Here is a 24,970-nt window from a genome sequence, read left to right as displayed (position 1 = left end):
TAGACATCTGCAAACGCTACTTCCTAGCAAGGAAGCGTCGCATGTACATTCATTTGAAAGGAGTACGAGGTGTACATGACACTTCGCAGTGAATATTATATATTATCATGAAACGTAGAAATGAGAAGCGATATGGCGATTTAAGAAGCATTAGATCCCTATTGCTTCGATACGTATACATCTGCAATCGCTACATCCTAGCAAGGAAGTGTCGCATTTACATTCTTTTGAAAGGAATACGAGGTATACATGACACTTCGCAGTAAATACTATATCTTATCGTGAAATGTAGATATGAGATGCGATATGACGATTTAAGAAGCATTAGAAAACTATTGCTTCGATACGTAGACATCTGCAAACGCTATTTCCTAGCAAGGAAGTGTGGCATTTATATTCTTTTGAAGTGAATACGAGGTATACATAACACTCCACAATGAATATTATATATTATCACGAAACATAGTAATGAGAAGTGATATCGCGTTTTGAGAAGCATTAAACTCTAATGCCACGATACGTAGACATCTGCAAACGCTACTTCCTAGCAAGGAAGTGACGAATTTACATTCTCTTGAAACGAATACGAGGTATACATAACACTCCACAATGAATATTATATATTATCATGAAACAAAGTAATGAGTAGCGATATCGCGTTTTGAGAAGCATTAGAACTCTAATGCCACGATACGTAGACATCTGCAAACGCTATTTCCTAGCAAGGAAGTGTCGCATTTACATCCATTTGAAGTATAGACGGAATATACATAACACTGCACAATGAATATTATATCTTATCATGAAACATAGAAATGAGATGCGATATGGCTATTTAAGAAGCATTAGAACTCTATTGCTTCGATACGTAGACATCTGCAAACGCTACTTCCTAGCAAGGAAGCGTCGCATGTACATTCATTTGAAAGGAGTACGAGGTGTACATGACACTTCGCAGTGAATATTATATATTATCATGAAACGTAGAAATGAGAAGCGATATGGCGATTTAAGAAGCATTAGATCCCTATTGCTTCGATACGTATACATCTGCAATCGCTACATCCTAGCAAGGAAGTGTCGCATTTACATTCTTTTGAAAGGAATACGTGGTATACATGACACTTCGCAGTAAATACTATATCTTATCGTGAAATGTAGATATGAGATGCGATATGACGATTTAAGAAGCATTAGAAAACTATTGCTTCGATACGTAGACATCTGCAAACGCTATTTCCTAGCAAGGAAGTGTGGCATTTATATTCTTTTGAAGTGAATACGAGGTATACATAACACTCCACAATGAATATTATATATTATCACGAAACATAGTAATGAGAAGTGATATCGCGTTTTGAGAAGCATTAAACACTAATGCCACTATACGTAGACATCTGCAAACGCTATTTCCTAGCAAGGAAGTGTCGCGTTTACATTCTTTTGAAGTGAATACGAGGCATACATGACACTTCGCAATGAATATTATATATTGTCATGAAACATAGAAATGAGATGCGATATCGCGATTTAAGAAGCATTAGAACACTAGTGCTTCGATACGTAGACATCTGCAAACGCTACTTCCTAGCAAGGAAGTGTCGCATTTGCATTCTTTTGAAACGAATACGAGGTATACATAACACTCCACAATGAATATTATATATTATCATGAAACATATGAATGAGATGCGATATGACGATTTAAGAAGCATTAGAACACTCTTGCTTCGATACGTAGACATCTGCAAGCGCAACTTCCTAGCAAGGAAGTGTCGCATTTACATACTTTTGAAGTGAATACGAGGTATACATAGCACTGCACAATGAATATTATATCTTATCATGAAACATAGAAATGGGATGCTATACCGCGATTTAAGAAAAATTAGAACACTATTGCTTCGATACGTAGACATCTGCAAACGCTACTTCCTAGCAAGGAAGTGTCGCATTTACATTCTTTTGAAAGGAATGCGAGGTATACGTGACACTTCGCAATGAATATTATATCTTATCATGGAACATAGAAATGAGATGCGATATCGCGATTTATGAAGCATTAGATGTCTATTGCTTCGATACGTAGACATCTGCAAAGGCTACTTCCTAGCAAGGACGTGTCGCATTTACATTCTATGGAAATGAATACGAGGTATACATGACACTGCACAATGAATATTATATCTTATCATGAAACATAGAAATGAGATGCGATATCGCGTTTTGAGAAGCATTAGAACTCTAATGCCACGATACGCAGACATCTGCAAACGCTATTTCCTAGCAAGGAAGTGTTGCATTTACATTCATTTGAAGTATAGATGAGATAAACATAACACTACACAATGATTATTATATCTTATCATGAAACATAGAAATGAGGTGCGATATCGCGATTTAAGAAGCATTAGAACACTATTGCTTCGATACGTAGACATCTACAAACGCTACTTCCTAGCAAGGAAGTGTCGCATTTACATTCTTTTGAAAGGAATGCGAGGTATACGTGACACTTCGCAATGAATATTATATCTTATCATGAAACATAGAAATGAGATGCGATATCGCGATTTATGAAGCATTAGATGTCTATTGCTTCGATACGTAGACATCTGCAAAGGCTACTTCCTAGCAAGGAACTGTCGCTTTCACATTCGTTTGATTTGTATGCGAGGTACACATGAAACTTCGCAATGAATATTATATATTATCATAAAACGCAGATATGAGATTCGATATCGCGAATTAGCAAGCTTTAGAAATCTATTGCTTCGATACGTACACAACTGCAAACGCTATTTCCTAGCAAGGAAGTGTCGCATTTACATTCTATTGAAATGAATACGAGGTATACATAAGACTCCACAATGAATATTATATATTATCATGAAACATAGAAATGAGATGCGATATCGCGTTTTGAGAAACATTAGAGCACTAATGCCACGATACGTAGACATCTGCAAACGCTACTTCCTAGCAAGGAAGTGTCGCATTTACATTCATTTGAAGTATAGATGAGATTGTGGCGGCCTTTCGACTATCGCCACTAGAGGGACAGCACAGCCTACAATTTCCTGAAAGTACTCGCTAGCCTCTCCTTTCCAATATGTAGAAGTTCTTAACTGTCCCTAATATCCCAGCGTCTAAGGCAGGGTCTGCTAGGAAGCCTTACTGATGAGTCCACTAGCAGGCCCAGGACGAAACGTTCTTCCCCTCTCTTTTCCTTCCTTTCTTTCCTCCTCCTTTATTCTATAGCTACCTGAAGCATGCCGCTTCAACTGGTGACCCCGACGTGATGTGAACACGCAACCTACTTACAACACAGGAGGACAACGGAAGCAGCTACTCGAACATATTTCGACCTTCGACGACAAGCCTCGCCCCAGGATATCTGGAAGGATGTACATTCATCAATAGACTTTGGGTTCTTCCGCAGCACGCCGAAATCGTAACCCCTCTCCTAGGGTGGCCACGACGCTTTAACGCCGCGCCCACGACGATCTCGCTAAAGTTCGGCCGCATTCGATGATCATTGGGACCCTACGGCATCATTACGACGCACTTCGTCGGTTACTTACGGACCATCCTAGGACAGCAGAGTATACGACTGCTCAGTGCAGGTTTCTTAAAAGCGCGCTCGCCCTTAGGCTCGAGACTTACTTCGCCATGGCTTGAGCACTGCGCCCTGCCGCGTTCGAAAGAGCAGCATATGGCACAGCGGCTATTACACGACCCAGTAACTAAAACATTATCCGAGGCTCTACACAAGTCGTCGCACCGGAGGAACATCACGAAGAACTACGAAAGACGCACGGGCCAAGTATCGTTTATCACTGGCAAGGGAGTGATGTGGCGGCCTTTCGACTATCGCCACTAGAGGGACAGCACAGCCTACAATTTCCTGAAAGTACTCGCTAGCCTCTACTTTCCAATATATAGAAGTTCCTAACTGTCCCTAATATCCCAGCGTCTAAGGCAGGGTCTGCTAGAAAGCCTTACTGATGAGTCCACTAGCAGGCCCAGGACGAAACGTTCTTCCCCTCTCTTTTCCTTCCTTTCTTTCGTCCTCCTTTATTCTATAGCTACATGAAGCATGCCGCTTCAAGATAAACATAACACTACACAATGAATATTATATCTTATCGTTAAACATAGAAATGAGGTGCGATATCGCGATTTAAGAAGCATTAGAACTCTATTGCTTCGATACGTAGACATCTGCAAACGATATTTCCTTGCAAGGAAGTGTCGAATTTACATTCTCTTGAAACGAATACGAGGTATACATAACACTCCACAATGAATATTATATATTATCATGAAACAAAGTAATGAGTAGCGATATCGCGTTTTGAGAAGCATTAGAACTCTAATGCCACGATACGTAGACATCTGCAAACGCTATTTCCTAGCAAGGAAGTGTCGCATTTACATCCATTTGAAGTATAGACGGAATATACATAACACTGCACAATGAATATTATATCTTATCATGAAACATAGAAATGAGATGCGATATGGCTATTTAAGAAGCACTAGAACTCTATTGCTTCGATACGTAGACATCTGCAAACGCTACTTCCTAGCAAGGAAGCGTCGCATGTACATTCATTTGAAAGGAGTACGAGGTGTACATGACACTTCGCAGTGAATATTATATATTATCATGAAACGTAGAAATGAGAAGCGATATGGCGATTTAAGAAGCATTAGATCCCTATTGCTTCGATACGTATACATCTGCAATCGCTACATCCTAGCAAGGAAGTGTCGCATTTACATTCTTTTGAAAGGAATACGAGGTATACATGACACTTCGCAGTAAATACTATATCTTATCGTGAAATGTAGATATGAGATGCGATATGACGATTTAAGAAGCATTAGAAAACTATTGCTTCGATACGTAGACATCTGCAAACGCTACTTCCTAGCAAGGAAGTGTCGCATTTACATTCTTTTGAAACGAATACGAGGTATACATAACACTCCACAATGAATATTATATATTATCATGAAACATATGAATGAGATGCGATATGACGATTTAAGAAGCATTAGAACACTCTTGCTTCGATACGTAGACATCTGCAAGCGCAACTTCCTAGCAAGGAAGTGTCGCATTTACATACTTTTGAAGTGAATACGAGGTATACATAGCACTGCACAATGAATATTATATCTTATCATGAAACATAGAAATGGGATGCGATACCGCGATTTAAGAAAAATTAGAACACTATTGCTTCGATACGTAGACATCTGCAAACGCAACTTCCTAGCAAGGAAGTGTCGCATTTACATTCTTTTGAAACGAATACGAGGTATACATAACACTCCACAATGAATATTGTATCTTATCATGAAACATAGAAATGAGATGCGATATCGCGAATTAGAAAGATTTAGAACTCCATTGCTCCGATACGTAGACATCTGCAAACGCTATTTCCTAGCAAGGAAGTGTCGCATTTGCATTCTTTTGAAGTGAATACGAGGTATACATAACACTCCACAATGAATATTATATATTATCATGAAACATAGTAATGAGTAGCGATATCGCGTTTTGAGAAGCATTAAACTCTAATGCCACGATACGTAGACATCTGCAAACGCTACTTCCTAGCAAGGAAGTGTCGTATTTACATCCATTTGAAGTATAGACGAGATATACATAACTCTGCACAATGAATATTATATCTTATCATGAAACATAGAAATGAGATGCGATATCGCGTTTTGAGAAGCATTAGAACTCTAATGCCACGATACGCAGTCATCTGCAAACGCTATTTCCTAACAAGGAAGTGTCGCATTTACATTCATTTGAAGTATAGATGAGATAAACATAACACTACACAATGATTATTATATCTTATCATGAAACATAGAAATGAGGTGCGATATCGCGATTTAAGAAGCATTAGAATACTATTGCTTCGATACGTAGAAATCAGCAAACGCTACTTCCTAGCATTGAAGTGTCGCATTTACATTCTTTTGAAAGGAATACGAGGTATACATGACACTTCGCAATGAATATTATATCTTATCATGAAACATAGGAATGAGATGCAATATGGCGATTTAAGAAGCATTAGAACTCTATTGCTCCGATACGTAGACATCTGCAAACGCTATTTCCTAGCAAGGAAATGTCCCATTTACATTCATTTGAAGTATAGACGAGATATACATAACACTGCACAATGAAGATTATATCTAATCATGAAACATAGAAATGCGATGCGATATCGCGAATTAGCAAGCTTTAGAAATCTATTGCTTCGATACGTAGACATCTGCAAACGCTATTTCCTAGCAAGGAAGTGTCGCATTCACATTTCTTTGAAGTGAATACGAGGTATACATCACACTCCACAGTGAATATTATATATTATCATGAAACATGGTAATGAGTAGCGATATCGCGTTTTGAGAAGCATTATATCTCTATTGCTTCTATACAGAGACATCTGCAAACGCTATATCCTAGCAAGGAAGTGTCGCATTTACATTCTTTCGAAAGGAATACGAGGTATACATGACACTTCGCAAGTAATATTATATCTTATCATGAAACATAGAAATGAGATGCGATATGACGATTTAAGAAGCATTAAAACACTATTGCTTCGATACGTAAACATCTGCAAGCGCCATTTCCCAGCAAGGAAGTGTCGCAGTTACATTCTTTTGAAAGGAATACGAGGTATACATGTCACATCGCAATGAATATTATATCATATCATGAAACGTAGATATGTGATGCGATATGACGATTTAAGAAGCATTAGAACTGTATTGCTTCGATACATAGACATCTGCAAACGCTACTTCCTAGCAAGGAAGTGTCGCATTTACATTCTTTTGAAGTGAATACGAGGTACACTTAACACTCCACAATGAATATTATATATTATCATGAATCGTAGTAATGAGTAGCGATATCGCGTTTTGAGAAGCATTAGAACTCTATTGCTTCGATACGTAGGCATCTGCAAACGCTATTTCCTAGGAAGGAAGTGTCGCATTTACATTCTTTTGAGGTGAATACGAGGTATACATAACACTGCACAAAGAATATTATATCTTATCATGAAACATAGAAATGTGATGCGATATGACGATTTATGAAACATTGGATGTCTATTGCTTCGATACGTAGACATCTGCAAACGCTATTTCCTAGGAAGGAATTGTCGCATGAACATTCAATTGAAGTGTATACGAGGTATACATCGCACTTCGTAATGAATATTATATCTTATCATGAAACATAGAAATGAGATGCGATATGGCGAATTAAGAGGCATTAGAATTCTATTGCTTCGATACGTAGACATCTGCAGACGCTACTTCCTAGCAAGGAAGTGGCGCATCTACATTCTTTTGAAAGGAATACGAGGTATACATGACACTTCGCAATGAATATTATATCTTATCATGATACATAGAAATGGGATGCGATATGACGATTTAAGAATCATTAGAACTCTATTGCTTCGATACGCAGACATCTGCAAACGCTATTTCCTTGCAAGGAAGTGTCGCATTTACATTCATTTGAAGTGTAGACGAGATATACATAACACTGCACAATGAATATTATATTTTATCATGAAACATAGAAATGGGATGCGATATGGCGATTTAAGAAGCATTAGAAAACTATTGCTTCGATACGTAGACATCTGCAAACGCTTTTTCCAAGCAAGGATGTGTCGCATTTACATTCTTTTGAAGTGAATACGAGGTATTCTTAACACTGCACAATGAATATTATATCTTATCATGAAACATAGAAATGAGACGCGATATAGCGATTTAAGAAGCTTTAGAACTCTATTTCTTCGATACGTAGACATCTGCAAGCGCTATTTCCTAGCAAGGAAGTGTCGCATTTATATTCTCTTGAAAGGCATACGAGATATACTTGACACTTCGCAATGAATATTATATCTTATCAAGGCGTACATATGAGATGCGATATGACGATTTAAGAAGCATTAGAACTCTATTGCTTCGATACGTAGACATCTGCAAACGCTACTACCTACCAAGGAAGTGTCGCATTTACATTCTTTTTAAGTGAATACGAGGTATACATAACACTGCACAATGAATATTATGTCATATCATGAAACATAGAAATGAGATGCGATATCGCGATTTAAGTATCATTAGAACACTATTGCTTCGATACGTAGACAACTGCAAACGCTATTTCCCAGCAAGTAGGTGTCGCAGTTACATTCTTTTGAAAGGAATACGAGGTATACATGACACATCGCAATGAATATTATATCATATCATGAAACGTAGATATGTGATGCGATATGACGATTTAAGAAGCATTAGAACTCTATTGCTTCGATACGTAGACATCTGCAAACGCTACTACCTACCAAGGAAGTGTCGCATTTACATTCTTTTGAAGTGAATACGAGGTATATATAACACACCACAATGAATATTATATATTCTCATGAAACACAGTAATGAGTAATGATACCGCGTTTTGAAAGCATTAGAAATCTAATGCCACGATACGTAGACATCTGCAAACGCTATTTCCTAGCAAGGAAGTGTCGCATTTACATCCGTTTGAAGTATAGACGAGATATACATAACACTGCACAATGAATATTATATCTTATTATGAAACATAGATGTGAGATGCGATATGGCGATTTAAGAAGCATTAGAACACTATTGCTTCGATACGTAGACATCTGCAAACGCTATTTCCTAGCAAGGAAGTGTCGCATTTACATTCTTTTGAAGTGAATACGAGGTATACATAACACTCCACAATGAATATTATATCTTATCATGAAACATAGAAAAGTGATGTAATATGGCGATTTAAGAAGCATTAGAACACAATTGCTTCGATACGTAGACATCTGCAAACGCTACTTCCTAGCAAGGAAGTGTCGCATTTACATTCTTTTGAAGTGAATACGAGGTGTACATAACACTCCACAATGAATATTATATATTATCATGAATCGTAGTAATGTGTAGCGATATCGCGATTTGAGAAGCATTAGAAATCTATTGCTTCGATACGTAGACATCTGCAAACGCTATTTCCTAGCAAGGAAGTGTCGCATTTACATTCTTTTGAGGTGAATACGAGGTATACATAACACTGCACAATGAATATTATATCTTATCATGAAACATAGAAATGAGATGCGATATCGGGATTTAAGAAGCATTAGAGCACTATTGCTTCGATACGTAGACATCTCCAAACGCTATTTCCTAGCAAGCAAGTGACGCATTTACATTATTTTGAAGTGAGTACGAGGTAAGCATGACACTTCGCAATGAATATTATATCTTTTCACGAAACATAGAAATGAGATCCGATATCGCGATTTAAGAAGCATTAGAACACTATTTCTTCGTTACGGAGACATCTGCAAACGCTATTTCCTAGCAAGGTATTGTCGCATTTAATTTCTTTTGAAGTGAATACGAGGAGCAAATAACACTGCACATTGAATATTATATCTTATCATGAAACATAGGAATGTGATGCGATATCGCGTTTTGAGAAGCATTAGAACCCTATTGCTTCGATAGGTAGACATCTGCCAACGATATTTCCTATCAAAGATGTGTCGCATTTACACTCCTTTGAAATGAATACGAGGTATGCAGAACACTGCACATTGAATATTATATCTTATCATGAAACGTAGAAATGAGATGCGATATCGCGATTTAAGAAGCATTGGAACACGATTGCTTGGATACGTAGACATCTGCAAACCAGATTTCCTAGCAAGGAAGTGTCGCATTTACATTCTTTTGAAATGAATACTAGCTATACATGACACTTCGCAATGAATATTATATCAACTCATGAAGCATAGAAATGAGATGCGATATCGCAAATTAGCAAGCTTTAGAACACTATTGCTTCGATACGTAGACATCTCCAAGCACTATTTCCCGGCAATTAAGTGTCGCGTTTATATTCTTTTGAAGTAAATACGAGGTATACATAACACTCCACAATGAATATTATATCTTATCGTGAAACATAGAAATGAGATGCAATTTGGCGATCTAAGAAGCATTAGAACTCTATTGCTTCGATACGTAGACATCTGCAAGCGCTATTTCCAAGCAAGGAAGTGTCGCATTTACATTCCTTTGAAGTGAATACGAGGTATTCATAACACTCCACAATGAATAATACATATTATCATGAAACATAGTAATGAGTAGCGATATCGCGTTTTGAGAAGCATTAGAACTCTAATGCTACGATACGTAGACAACTGCAAACGCTATTTCCTGGCAAGGAAGTGTCGCATTCACATTCATTAGAAGTGTATGCGAGGTGTACATGACGCTTCGTAATGAATATTATATATTATCATGAAACATAGAAATGAGATGCGATATCGCGAATTAGCAAGCTTTAGAACCCTATTGCTTCGATACGTAGACATCTGCAAACGCTATTTCCTAGCAAGGAAGTGTCGCATTTACATTCATTTGAAGTATAGACGAGATATACATAACATTGCACAATCAATATTATATCTTATCATGAAACATAGAAATGAGATGCAATTTGGCGATCTAAGAAGCATTAGAACTCTATTGCTTCGATACGTAGACATCTGCAAGCGCTATTTCCAAGCAAGGAAGTGTCGCATTAACATTCTTTTGAAGTGAATACGAGGTATACATAACACTCCACAATGAATATTACATATTATCATGAAACATAGTAATGAGTAGCGATATCGCGTTTTGAGAAGCATTAGAACTGTAATGCTACGATACGTAGACAACTGCAAACTCTATTACCTGGCAAGGAAGTGTCGCCTTTACATTCTTTTGAAGTAAATACGAGGTATACATAACACTACACAATGAATATTATATCTTATCATGAAACATAGAAATGAGATACGATATCGCTATTTAAGAAACTTTAGAGCTCTATTTCTTCGATACGTAGACATCTGCAAACGCTATTTCCTAGCAAGGAACTGTGGCATTCACATTCATTTGAAGTGTATGCGAGGTGTACATGACACTTCGCAATGAATATTATATATTATCATGAAACATAGAAATGAGATGCGATATCGCGAATTAGCAAGCTTTAGAACCCTATTGCTTCGATACGTAGATATCTGCAAACGCTATTTCCTAGCAAGGAAGTGTCGCATTTACATTCTTTTGAAAACAATACGAGGTATACATGACACTTCGCAATGAATATTATATCTTATCATGAAACATAGAAATGTGATGCGATATGACGATTTAAGAAGGATTAGAATTCTATTGCTTCGATACGTAGACATCTGCAAACGCTATTTCCTAGCAAGGAAGTGTCGCATGTACATTCAATTAATGTGTATGCTAGGTATACATAACACTTCGCAATGAATATTATATATTATCATGAAACATAGAAATGAGAAGCGATATCGCGCGTTGAGAAGCATTAGAACTCTACTGCTTCGATACGTACACATCTGCAAACGCTACTTCCTAGCAGGGAAGTGTCGCATTTACATTCTTTTGAAAGGAATACGAGGTATACATAACACTCCACAGTGAATATTATATATTATCATGAAACATAGTAATGAGTAGCGATATCGCGTTTTGAGAAGCATTAGAACTCTAATGCTACGATACGTAGAAATCTGACATCGCTATTTCCTGGCAAGGAAATGTCGGTTTTACACTCTTTTGAAGTGAATACGAGGTATTCATAACACTCCACAATGAATATTATATCTTGTCATGAAACATAGAAAAGAGATGCGATATCGCGTTTTAACGAGCACTAGAACTCTATTGCTACGATACATAGACATTTGCCAACGCTATTTCCTAGCATGAAAGTGTCGCATTTACATTCATTTGAAGTGTACGCGAGGTATACATGACACTTCGTCATGAATATTATATCTTGTCATGATACATTGAAATGTGATACGATATCGCGATTTAAGAAGCATTAGAACTCTATTGCTTCGATACGTAGACATCTGCAAGCGCTATTTCCAAGCAAGGAAGTGTCGCATTAACATTCTTTTGAAGTGAATACGAGGTATACATAACACTCCACAATGAATATTACATATTATCATGAAACATAGTAATGAGTAGCGATATCGCGTTTTGAGAAGCATTAGAACTGTAATGCTACGATACGTAGACAACTGCAAACTCTATTACCTGGCAAGGAAGTGTCGCCTTTACATTCTTTTGAAGTAAATACGAGGTATACATAACACTACACAATGAATATTATATCTTATCATGAAACATAGAAATGAGATGCGATATCGCGTTTTGAGAAGCATTAGAACACTAATGCCACGATACGTAGACATCTGCAAACGCTACTTCCTAGCAAGGAAGTGTCGCGTTTACATTCTTTTGAAGTGAATACGAGGTATACATAACACTGCACTGTGAATATTATATCTTATCATGAAACATAGAAATGAGATGCGATATCGCGATTTAAGAAGCATTAGAACACTATTGCTTCGATGCGTAGACATCTGCAAACGCTACTTCCTAGCAAGGAAGTGTCGCATTTACATTCTTTTGAAGTGAATACGAGGTATACGTAACACTGCACTCTGAATATTATATCTTATCATGAAACATAGAAATGAGATGCGACATCGCGTTCTGAGAAGCATTAGAACTCTAATGCCACGATGCGCAGACATCTGCAAACGCTATTTCCTAGCAAGGAAGTGTCGCATTTACATTCTTTTGACGTGAATACGAGGAATACATAAGCTCCACAATGAATATTATATCTTATCATGAAACATAGAAATGTGAAGCGATTTCGCGTTTTGAGAAGCATTAGAACTCTAATCCCACGATACGTAGACATCTGCAAACGCTATTTCCTTGCAAGGAAGTGTCGCATTTACATTCATTTTAAGTGCACGCGAGGTATACATGACACTTCGCAATGAATATTATATATTGTCATGAAACATAGAAATGAGATGCGATATCGCGATTTAAGAAGCATTAGAACACTACTGCTTCGATACGTAGACATCTGCAAACGCTACTTCCTAGCAACGAAGTGTCGCATTTACACTCTTCTGAAGTGAATCCGAGGTAAGCATAACACTGCCCACTGAATATTATATCTTATCATGAAACATAGAAATGAGATGCTATATCGCGATTTAAGAAGCATTAGAACTCAATTACATCGATACGTAGATATCAGCAATCACTATTTCCTTGCAAGGAACTGTCGCATTCACATTCAGTTGAAGTGTGTGCGAGGTATACCTGACATTTCGCAATGAATATTATAAATTATCATTTAACATAGATATGAGGTTCGATATCGCGAATTAGCAAGATTTAGAAAACTATTGCTTCGATACGTAGACATCTGCAAAGGCTATTACCTTGCAAGGAAGTGTCGCATTTACATTCTTTTGAAGTGAATACGAGGTATACATAACACTTCGCAATGAATATTATATCTTATCATGAAGCATAGAAATGAGATGCGATATGGCGATTTATGAAGCATTAGATGTCTATTGCTTCGATAAGTAGACATCTGCCAACGCTACTTCCTAGCAAGGAGGTGTCGCACTTACATTCTTTTGAAGTGAATACGAGGTATACATAACACTCCACAATGAATATTATATCTTATCATGGAACATAGAAATGTGATGTAATATGGCGATTTGAGAAGCATTAGAACACTATTGCTTCGATACGTAGACATCTGCAAAGGCTACTTCCTAGCAAGGAAGTGTCGCATTTACATTCTTTTGAAACGAATACGAGGTATACATAACACTCCACAATGAATATTATATATTATCATGAAACATAGGAATGAGATGCGATATGACGATTTAAGAAGCATTAGAACTCTATTGCTTCGATACGTAGACATCTCCAAACACTATTTCCCAGCAAGGAACTGTCCCACTCACATTCGTTTGAATTGTATGCGAGGTATACATGAACCTTCGCAATGAATATTATATATTATCATGAAACATAGATATGAGATGCGATATCGCGAATTAGCAAGCATTAGAAATCCATTGCTTCGATACGTAGACATCTGCGAACGCTATTTCCTAGGAAGGAAGTGTCGCATTTACATTCATTTTAAGTGTATGCGAGGTATACATGACACTTCGCAATGAATATTATATATTGTCATGAAACATAGACATGAGATGCGATATCGCGATTTAAGAATCATTAGAACACTATTGCTTCGATACGTAGACATCTGCAAACGCTACTTCCTAGCAAGGACGTGTCGCATTTACATTCTATGGAAATGAATACGAGGTATACATAACACTCCACAATGAATATTATATATTATCATGAAACAAAGTAATGAGTAGCGATATCGCGTCTTGAGAAGCATTAGAACTCTAATGCCACAATACGTAGATGTCTGCAAAGGCTATTTCCTAGCAAGGAACTGTCGCATTCACATTCATTTGTAGTGTATGCGAGGTATACATAACACTCCGCAATGAATATTATATATTATCATGAAACATAGTAATGAGTAGCGATTTCGCGTTTTGAGAAGCATTAGACCTCTAATGCCACGATACGTAGACATCTGCAAACGACATTTCCCAGGAAGGAAGTGTCGCATTTACATTCATTTGAAGTATGGACGAGATATACATGACACTGCACAATGAATATTATATCTTATCATGAAACATAGAAATGAGATGCGATATCGCGTTTTGAGAAGCATTAGAACTCTAATGCCACGATACGCAGACATCTGCAAACGCTATTTCCTAGCAAGGAAGTGTCGCATTTACATTCATTTGAAGTATAGATGAGATAAACATAACACTACACAATGAATATTATATCTTATCATGAAACATAGAAATGAGGTGCGATATCGCGATTTAAGAAGCATTAGAACTCTATTACATCGATACGTAGACATCAGCAATCACTATTTCCTAGCAAGGAACTGTCGCATTCACATTCGTTTGATTTGTATGCGAGGTACACATGAAACTTCGCAATGAATATTATATATTATCATAAAACGCAGATATGAGATTCGATATCGCGAATTAGCAAGCTTTAGAAATCTATTGCTTCGATACGTACACATCTGCAAACGCTATTTCCTAGCAAGGAAGTGTCGCATTTACATTCTATTGAAATGAATACGAGGTATACATAACACTCCACAATGAATATTATATATTATCATGAAACATAGATATGAGATGCGATATCGCGTTTAGAGAAGCATTAGAACACTAATGCCACGATACGTGGACATCTGCAAACGCTACTTCCTAGCAAGGAAGTGTCGCATTTACATTCATTTGAAGTATAGATGAGATAAACATAACACTACACAATGAATATTATATCTTATCATGAAACATAGAAATGTGAAGCGATTTCGCGTTTTGAGAAGCATTAGAACTCTAATCCCACGATACGTAGACATCTGCAAACGCTATTTCCTAGCAAGGAAGTGTCGCGTTTATATTCTTTTGAAGTGAATACGAGGTATACATATCACTGCACAATGAATACTATATCTTATCATGAAACATAGAAATGAAATGCGATATCGCGTTTTAAGAAGCACTAGAACTCTATTGCTTCCATACGTAGACACCTGCAAACTCTACATTCTAGCAAAGAAGTGTCTCATTTACATTCTTTTGAAGTGAATACGAGGTACCCATGACACTTCGGAGTGAATAGTATATCTTATCATGAGACATAGAAATGAGATGCGATATCGCGTTCTAAGTTGCATTAGAACCCCCGTGCTTCAATACGTAGACTTCTGCAAACGCTACATCCTAGCAAGGAAGTACGGCATTTATAATCTTTTGAAGTGAATACGAGGTACGCACGACACTTCGCAATGATTATTATATCTTATCATGAGACATAGAATTGAGATGCGATATCGCGTTTTTGAGGGGCATTAGAACTCTATTGCTCTGATACGTAGACATTTGCAAACGCTATTTCCTAGCAAGGAAGTGTCGCATTTACATTCTTTTGAAGTGAATACGAGGTATACGTAACACTGCACTCTGAATATTATACCTTATCATGAGGCATAGAAATGAGATGCGATATCGCGTTCTAAGTTGCATTAGAATCCCCGTGCTTCAATACGTAGACTTCTGCAAACGCTACATCCTAGCAAGGAAGTACGGCATTTATATTCTTTTGAAGTGAATACGAGGTACGCACGACACTTCGCAATGATTATTATATCTTGTCATGAGACATAGTATTGAGATGCGATATCGCGTTTTTGAGGGGCATTAGAACTCTATTGCTCTGATACGTAGACATTTGCAAACGCTATTTCCTAGCAAGGAAGTGTCGCATTTACATTCTTTTGAAGTGAATACGAGGTATACGTAACACTGCACTCTGAATATTATATCTTATCATGAGACATAGAAATGAGATGCGATATCGCGTTCTAAGTTGCATTAGAACCCCCGTGCTTCAATACGTAGACTTCTGCAAACGCTACATCCTAGCAAGGAAGTACGGCATTTATATTCTTTTGAAGTGAATACGAGGTACGCACGACACTTCGCAATGACTAATATATCTTGTCATGAGACATAGAATTGAGATGCGATATCGCGTTTTTGACGGGCATTAGAACTCTATTGCTCTGATACGTAGACATTTGCAAACGCTATTTCCTAGCAAGGAAGTGTCGCATTTACATTCTTTTGAAGTGAATACGAGGTATACGTAACACTGCACTCTGAATATTATATCTTATCATGAGGCATAGAAATGAGATGCGATATCGCGTTCTAAGTTGCATTAGAACCCCCGTGCTTCAATACGTAGACTTCTGCAAACGCTATTTCCTAGCAAGGAAGTGTCGCATTTACATTCTTTTGACGTGAATACGAGGAATACATAAGCTCCACAATGAATATTATATCTTATCATGAAACATAGAAATGAGATGCTATATCGCGATTTAAGAAGCATTAGAACTCTATTGCTTCGGTACGTAGACATCTGCAAACGCTACTTCCTAGCAAGGAAGTATACATTCTTTTGAAGTGAATACGAGGTATACATAACACTCCACAATGAATATTATATGTTATCATGAAACATAGAAATGATATGCGATATCGCAATTTAAGAAGCTTTAGAACTCTATTGCTTCGAAACGTAGATATCTGCAAACACTATTTCCTAGCAAGGAACTGTCGCATTCACATTCATTTGAAGTGTATGCGAGGTATACATAACACTTCGCAGTGAATATGATATATTATCATGAAACACAGATATGAGATGCGATATCGCGAACTAGCAAGCATTAGAAATCTATTGGTTCGATACGTAGACATCTGCAAACGCTACTTCCTAGCATGGAAGTGCCGCACTTACCACCTTTTGAAGTGAATACGAGGAATACATGACGCTTCGCAATGAATATTATATCTTATCATGAAACATAGAAATAGGATGCAACATCTCGCTTTAAGATGCAATGGAAACCTATTGTTTCGATACGTAGGCATCTGGAAACGCTTTTTCCTACAAGATAGGGTCGCATTTACATTCTTTTCAAGTGAATACGAGGTATACATAACAGTCCACAATGAATATGATATCTTATCAGGAAACATAGTAGAGAGATGCGATATCGCGTTTTAGGAAGTATTAGAACACTATTGGTACGATACGTAGACATCTGGGAGCGCTATTTCCTAGCAAGGAAGTGTCGTATTTACATTCACTTGAAGTGAATACGAGGTATACATGACACTTCGCTATGGATATTATATCATATCATGAAACATAGAAATGAGATGCGATATCGCGTTTTAAGGAGCATTAAAACTCCATTACCCCGATACGTAGACATCTGCAAACGTTATTTCCTAGCAAGGAAGTGTCGCATTTACATTCGTTTGAAGTGAATTCGAGGTACAAGTGACGCTTCGCAATGAATATTATATCTTATCATGAAACATAGAAATGAGATGAGATATTGCGTTTTAAGAAGCATTAGAACTCTGATGCTACGATACGTAGACATCTGCAAACGCTGTTTCCTAGCATGGAAGTGCCGCACTTACCACCTTTTGAAGTGAATACGAGGAATACATGACGCTTCGCAATGAATATTATATCTTATCCTGAAACATAGAAATAGGATGCACCATCTCGCATTAAGATGCAATAGAAACCTATTGTTTCGATACGTAGGCATCTGGAAACGCTTTTCCCTACAAGATAGTGTCGCATTTACATTCTTTTCAAGTGAATACGAGGTATACATGACACTTCGCAATGAATATTATATCTTATCGTGTAACATACAAATGAGATGCGATATCGCGATATAAAGAGCATAAGAACCCTATTGTCACGATACGTAGACATCTGCAAATGCAACTTCTTAGCAAGGAAGTGTCGCATTTACATTCTTTTGAAAGGAATACGTGGTATACATGACACTTCGCAACGAATATTATATCTTAGCATGAAACATAGAAATGAGATGCGATATCTCGTTTAGGAAGCATTACAACACTATTTCTTCAATAAGTAGACATATGCAAACGCTATTTGCTAGCAAGGAAGTGTCGCATTTACATTCACTTGAAGCGCATGGGAGGAATACATGACACTTCGCAATGGATATTATATCTTATCATGAAATATAGAAATGAGATCCGATATCGCGGTTTGAGAAGCACTAGAACTCCATTGCTTGGATACGTAGACATCTGCAAACGCTATCTCTTTGCAAGGAAGTGTCGCATTTACATTCATTTGAAGTGTATGCGAGGTATAAGCGACACTTCGCAATGAATTTTATATCTTATCATGAGACATAGAAATGAGACGCGATATCTCGTTTTAAGAAGCATTAGAACACTATTTCTTCGTTACGGAGACATCTGCAAACGCTATTTCCTAGCAATGTATTGTCGCATTTACTTTCTTTTGATGTGAATGCGAGGAGTATATAACACTGCACATTGAATATTATATCTTATCATGAAACATAAAAATGAGATGCGATATCATGTTTTGAGAAGCATTAGAATTCTATTGCTTCGATACGTAGACGCAATGAATATTATATCTTACCATGAAACATTGAAATGAGATGCGATATCGCTATTTAAGAAGCATTTGATCTCTATTGCTTCGATTCGTAGACATCTGCAAACGCTACTACCTTGCAAGGAAGTGTCGCATTTACATTATTTTCAAGTGAATACGAGGTATACATAACACTGCGCAGTGAATATTATATCTTACCATGAAACATAGAAATGAGATGCGATATGGCGATCTAAGAAGCATTAGAACCCTATTGCTTCGATACGTAGACATCTGCAAACGCTACTTCCTAGCAAGGAAGTGTCGCATTTACATTCTTTTGAAGTGAATACGAGGTATACATAACACTCCACAATGAATATTATATATTATCATGAATCATAGTAATGAGTAGCGATATCGCGTTTTGAGAAGCATTAGAATTCTAATGCCACGATACGTAGACATCTGCAAACGCTATTTCCTAGCAAGGAAGTGTAGCATTTACATTCTTTTGAAAGGAATACGAGGTATACATGACACTTCGCAATGAATATTATATGTTATCATGAACCATAAAAGTGAAATGCGATATGACGATTTAAGAAGCATTAGAACTCTATTGCTTCGATACGTAGACATCTGCAAACGCTATTTCCCAGCAAGTAAGTGTCGCATTTACATCCATTTGAAGTATAGACGAGATATACATAACACTGCACGATTATTATATCTTATCATGAAACATAGAAATGAGATGCGATATGGCGATTTAAGAAGCATTAGAACTCTACTGCTTCGATACGTAGACATCTGCAAACGCTAATTCCTAGCAAGGAAGTGTCGCATTTACATTCTTTTGAAGTGAATACGGGGTATACATAACACTCCACAATGAATATTATATATTATCATGAATCATAGTAATGAGTAGCGATATCGCGTTTTGAGAAGCATTAGAATTCTAATGCCACGATACGTAGACATCTGCAAACGCTATTTCCTAGCAAGGAAGTGTCGCATTTACATTCTTTTGTAAGGAATACAATGTATACATGTCACTTTGCAATGAATATTATATCTTATCATGAAACGTAGACATGAGATGCGATATCGCGATTTAAGAAGCATTAGAACACTATTTCTTCGATACGGAGACATCTGCAAACGCTATTTCCTAGCAAGGTATTGTCGCATTTATTTTCTTTTGAAGTGAATACGAGCAGTACATAACACTGCACATTGAATATTATATCTTATTATGAAACATAGGAATGAGACGTGATATCGCGTTTTGAGAAGCATTAGAACTCCATTGCTTCGACACGTAGACATCTGCAAACGCTATTTCCTAGGAAGAAAGTGTCGCATTTACATTCTTTTGAAACGAATACGAGGTATACTTAACACTCCACAATGAATATTATATCTTATCATGAAACATAGAAATGAGATGCGATATCGCGATTTAAGAAGCATTAGAACACTATTGCTTCGATACGTAGACATCTGCAAACGCTACTTCCTAGCAAGGAAGTGTCGCATTTACTGTCTTTTGAAGTGAGTACGAGGAGTACATAACACTGCACAATGAATATTATATCTTATCATGAAACATAGGAATGAGATGCAATATCGCTTTTTGAGAAGCATTAGAACTCTATTGCTTCGATACGTAGACATCTGAAAACGCCATTTCATAGCAAGGAAGTGTCGCATTTACATTCTTTTGAAAGGAATACGAGGTATACATGACACATCGCAATGAATATTATATCTTATCATGAAACATAGAAATGAGATGCGATATGACGATTTAAGAAGCATTAGAACACTATTGCTTCGGTACGTAGACATCTGCAAACGCTACTTCCTAGCAAGGAAGTGTCGCATTTACATTCCTTTCAAGTGAATGCGAGGTATACATAACACTGCACAATGAATATTATATCTTATCATGAAACATAGAAATGAGATGCGATATGACGATTTAAGAAGCATTAGAACGCTGTTGCTTCGATACGTAGACATCTGCAAACACTATTTCCCACAAGAAACTGTCGCATTCACATTCGTTTGAATTGTATGCGAGGTATACATGGAACTTCGCAATGAATATTATATATTATCATGAAAGATAGATATGAGGTGCGATATCGCGAATTAGCAAGCTTTAGAAATCTATTGCTTCGATACGTAGACATCTGCAAACGCTATTTCCTTGCAAGGAAGTGTCGCATTTGCATTCATTTTAAGTGTATGCGAGGTTTACGTGACACTTCGCAATGAATATTATATATTGTCATGAAACATAGAAATGAGATGCGATATCGCGATTTAAGAAGCATTAGAACACTATTGCTTCGATACGTAGACATCTGCAAATGCTACTTCCTAGCAAGGAAGTGTCGCATTTACATTCTTTTGAAACGAATACGAGGTATACTTAACACTCCACAATGAATATTATATCTTATCATGACACATAGGAATGAGATGCAATATCGCGAATTAGAAAGATCTAGAACTCTATTGGTTCGCTGCGTAGACACCTGCAAACGCTATTTCCTAGCAAGGATGCGTCGCATTTGCATTCTTTTGAAGTGAATACGAGGTATACATAACACTCCCCAATGAATATTATATATTATCACGAAACATAGTAATGAGTAGCGATATCGCGTTTTGAGAAGCATTAGAACTCTAATGCCACGATACGTAGACATCTGCAAACGCTATTTCCTAGCAAGGAAGTGTCGCATTTACATTCATTTTAAGTGTATGCGAGGTATACACGACACTTCGCAATGAATATTATATATTGTCATGAAACATAGAAATTAGATGCGATATCGCGATTTAAGAAGCATTAGAACACTATTGCTTCGATACGTAGACATCTGCAAACGCTACTTCCTAGCAAGGAAGGGTCGCATTTCCATTCTTTTGAAGTGAATACGAGGTATACATAACACTGCACAATGAATATTATATATTATCATGAAACATGGAAATTAGATGCGATATCGCGATTTGAGAAGCATTAGAACACTACTGCTTCGATACGTAGACATCTGCAAACGCTATTTCCAAGCAAGGAAGTGTCGCATTTACGTTCATTTGAAGTGTATGCGAGGTATACATGACACTGCACATTGAATACTATATCTTATCAGGAAACAGAGGAATGAGATGCGATATCGCTTTTTGAGAAGCATTAGAACACTATTGCTTGGATACGTAGACATCTGCCAACGCTATTTCCTAGCAAGGACGTGTCGCATTTACATTCTTTTGAAAGGAATACAAGGTACACATGACACTTCGCAATGAATATTATATCTTATCATGAAACATAGAAATGTGGTGCCATATGACTATTTATGAAGCAATACAACTCTATTGCTTCGATACGTAGACATCTGCAAATGCTACTTCCTAGCAAGGAAGTGTCGCATTTACAATCTTTTGAAGTGAATACGAGGTATACATAACACTTCGCAATGAATATTATATCTTATGATGAAACGTAGATAAGAGATGCTATATGACGATTTAAGAAGCATTAGAACTCTATTGCTTCGATACGTAGACATCTGCAAACCCTATTTCCAAGCAAGGAAGTGTCGCATTTACATTCTTTTGAAGTGAATACGCGTTATATTAGGTTGGTGCGTATGAAATGTCGGATTCTCTTTACATGCGGACGTTTTCCTCCCCGTTTTCGTTATATTTTTGTATTTGGCATAACCTCATTCATACTCGTATTGTCCATTGCCAGAGACTCATTTCAACAAAATAGTTTTTCTCGAAGGTCTTCCCTTTTTTATTTCTTTTGAATTTATTACCGATATGAATTCTGCCAACATTCGCGTCATTTTCTTATATGAGTACAAACTTGGTAATAGTGCTGCAAAAGCTGCACGCAACATAAACCAAGCGTTTGGGGAGAATACGGTTAACGATCGGAAAGTGCAGCGTTGGTTCGAAAAATTTCGGACTGGCGATTTTTCACTGCAAAATGAGCCGCGCGGAAGACCCAAAACGTCTGTGAAGAATGATGACCTGAAGGCTCTAGTAGAAGCGGATCCAGCCGTATCCACGAGGGAACTTGCTATCAGGATGAAAGTTGACCATACAACGATATTGAGACACCTTTCTGAGATTGGCAAGGTTAAGAAGATGGACAAGTGGGTACTGCACGCACTGACAGAGCGAAATAAGCTGGATCGGTTAAACGTATGCTCATCATTGCTAACCCGATTTCACCGAGAGCCATTTTTTGATCGGATCATTACGTGTGACGAAAAATGGGTTCTTTATGACAATAGAAAGAGGTGTGCTCGGTGGCTTGACAAGGATGAGGTTTGTGCCCATACTCCAAGGCCATCGCTTCATCCACGGAAGATTTTGTTAACAGTTTGGTGGAACGCGGCTGGGGTAATCCATTATTCGTTCCTTCGACCTGGGGAGACAATTAAGGCCGAAAAGTACTGCCAGTACATTGATGAGACGTACGATAAGTTAAAAATTGTACTCCCATCGCTTGTGAATCGGCATGGCCCGCTACTGCTCCATGACAACGCTCGGCCGCATACATCGCACAAAACAATTGCGAAACTGAACGAACTGGAATATGAAGTTTTGCAGCATCCACCATATTCATCGGATCACTCGCCGACCGATTTTCATTTTTTCAAGCATTTAGAGCTGTTTTTAAGGGGCAAACACTATGAAAATGAAGACAGTCTAAAAAACTCGATATCAGAGTTTATTAATTCTAAAGACCAAAATTTTTTTAAAAAAGGCATCTACGCTTTAAAATCTCGTTGGGAGAAGTGTATTGAAGCGAATGGAGCATACTTTGATTGAATAAACAGCTTTTGAAGAAAGATATACAGTTTTATACAATCACTTAAGAATCCGACATTTCATACGCACCAACCTAATACATAACACTCCACAATGTATACTATATCTTATCATGAAACATAGAAATGAGATGCAATATGGCGATTTAAGAAGCATTAGAACTCTATTGCTTCGATACGTAGACATCTGCAAACGCTATTTCCAAGCAAGGCAGTGTCGCATTTACATTCTTTTGAAGTGAATACGAGGTATACATAACACTCCACAATGAATATTGTATATTATCGTGAAACATAGTAATGCGTAGCGATATCGCGTTTTGAGAAGCATTAGAACTCTAATGCTACGATACGTAGACATCTGCAAACTCTATTTCCTAGCAAGGAAGAGTCGCATTTACATTCTTTTGAAAGGAATACGAGGTATACATGACACTTCGTAATGAGTATTATATCTTATCATGAAACATAGAAGTGAGATGCGATATGACGACTTTAGAAGCATTAGAACACTATTTCTTCGACACGGAGACATCTGCAAACGCTATTTCCTAGCAAGGTATTGTCGCATTTACTTTCTTTTGAAGTGAATACGAGGAGTACATAACACTGCACATTGAATATTATATCTAATCATGAAACATAGGAATGAGATGCGATATCACGTTTTGAGATGCATTAGGACTCTATTGCTTCGATACGTAGATATCTGAAAACGCTATTTCCTAGCAAGGAAGTGTCGCATTTACATTCATTAGAAGTGTATGCGAGGTATACATGACACTTCGCAGTGAATACTATATATTATCACGAAACATAGAAATGAGATGCGATATCGCGATGTAAGAAGCATTAGAACACTATTGCTTCGATACGTAGACATCTGCAAACGCTATTTCCTAGCAAGGAAGTGTCGCATTTACATTCATTAGAAATATAGACGAGATACA

General features: G+C 37.3%; 1 pseudogene; it reads left to right on the top strand.

Annotated features, from left to right (window-relative positions):
* The first annotated feature begins 3,715 nt into the window (after nucleotides 1-3,715).
* LOC143432195 (histone-lysine N-methyltransferase SETMAR pseudogene) lies at nucleotides 3,716-24,021 on the top strand (annotated as a pseudogene).
* Nucleotides 24,022-24,970: the final 949 nt, after the last annotated feature.

This window comes from Xylocopa sonorina, unplaced genomic scaffold (assembly GCF_050948175.1).
Source record: "Xylocopa sonorina isolate GNS202 unplaced genomic scaffold, iyXylSono1_principal scaffold0058, whole genome shotgun sequence".
NCBI classification, from domain to species: domain Eukaryota; kingdom Metazoa; phylum Arthropoda; class Insecta; order Hymenoptera; family Apidae; genus Xylocopa; species Xylocopa sonorina.
This window is presented reverse-complemented; position numbering and strand designations above follow the sequence as displayed.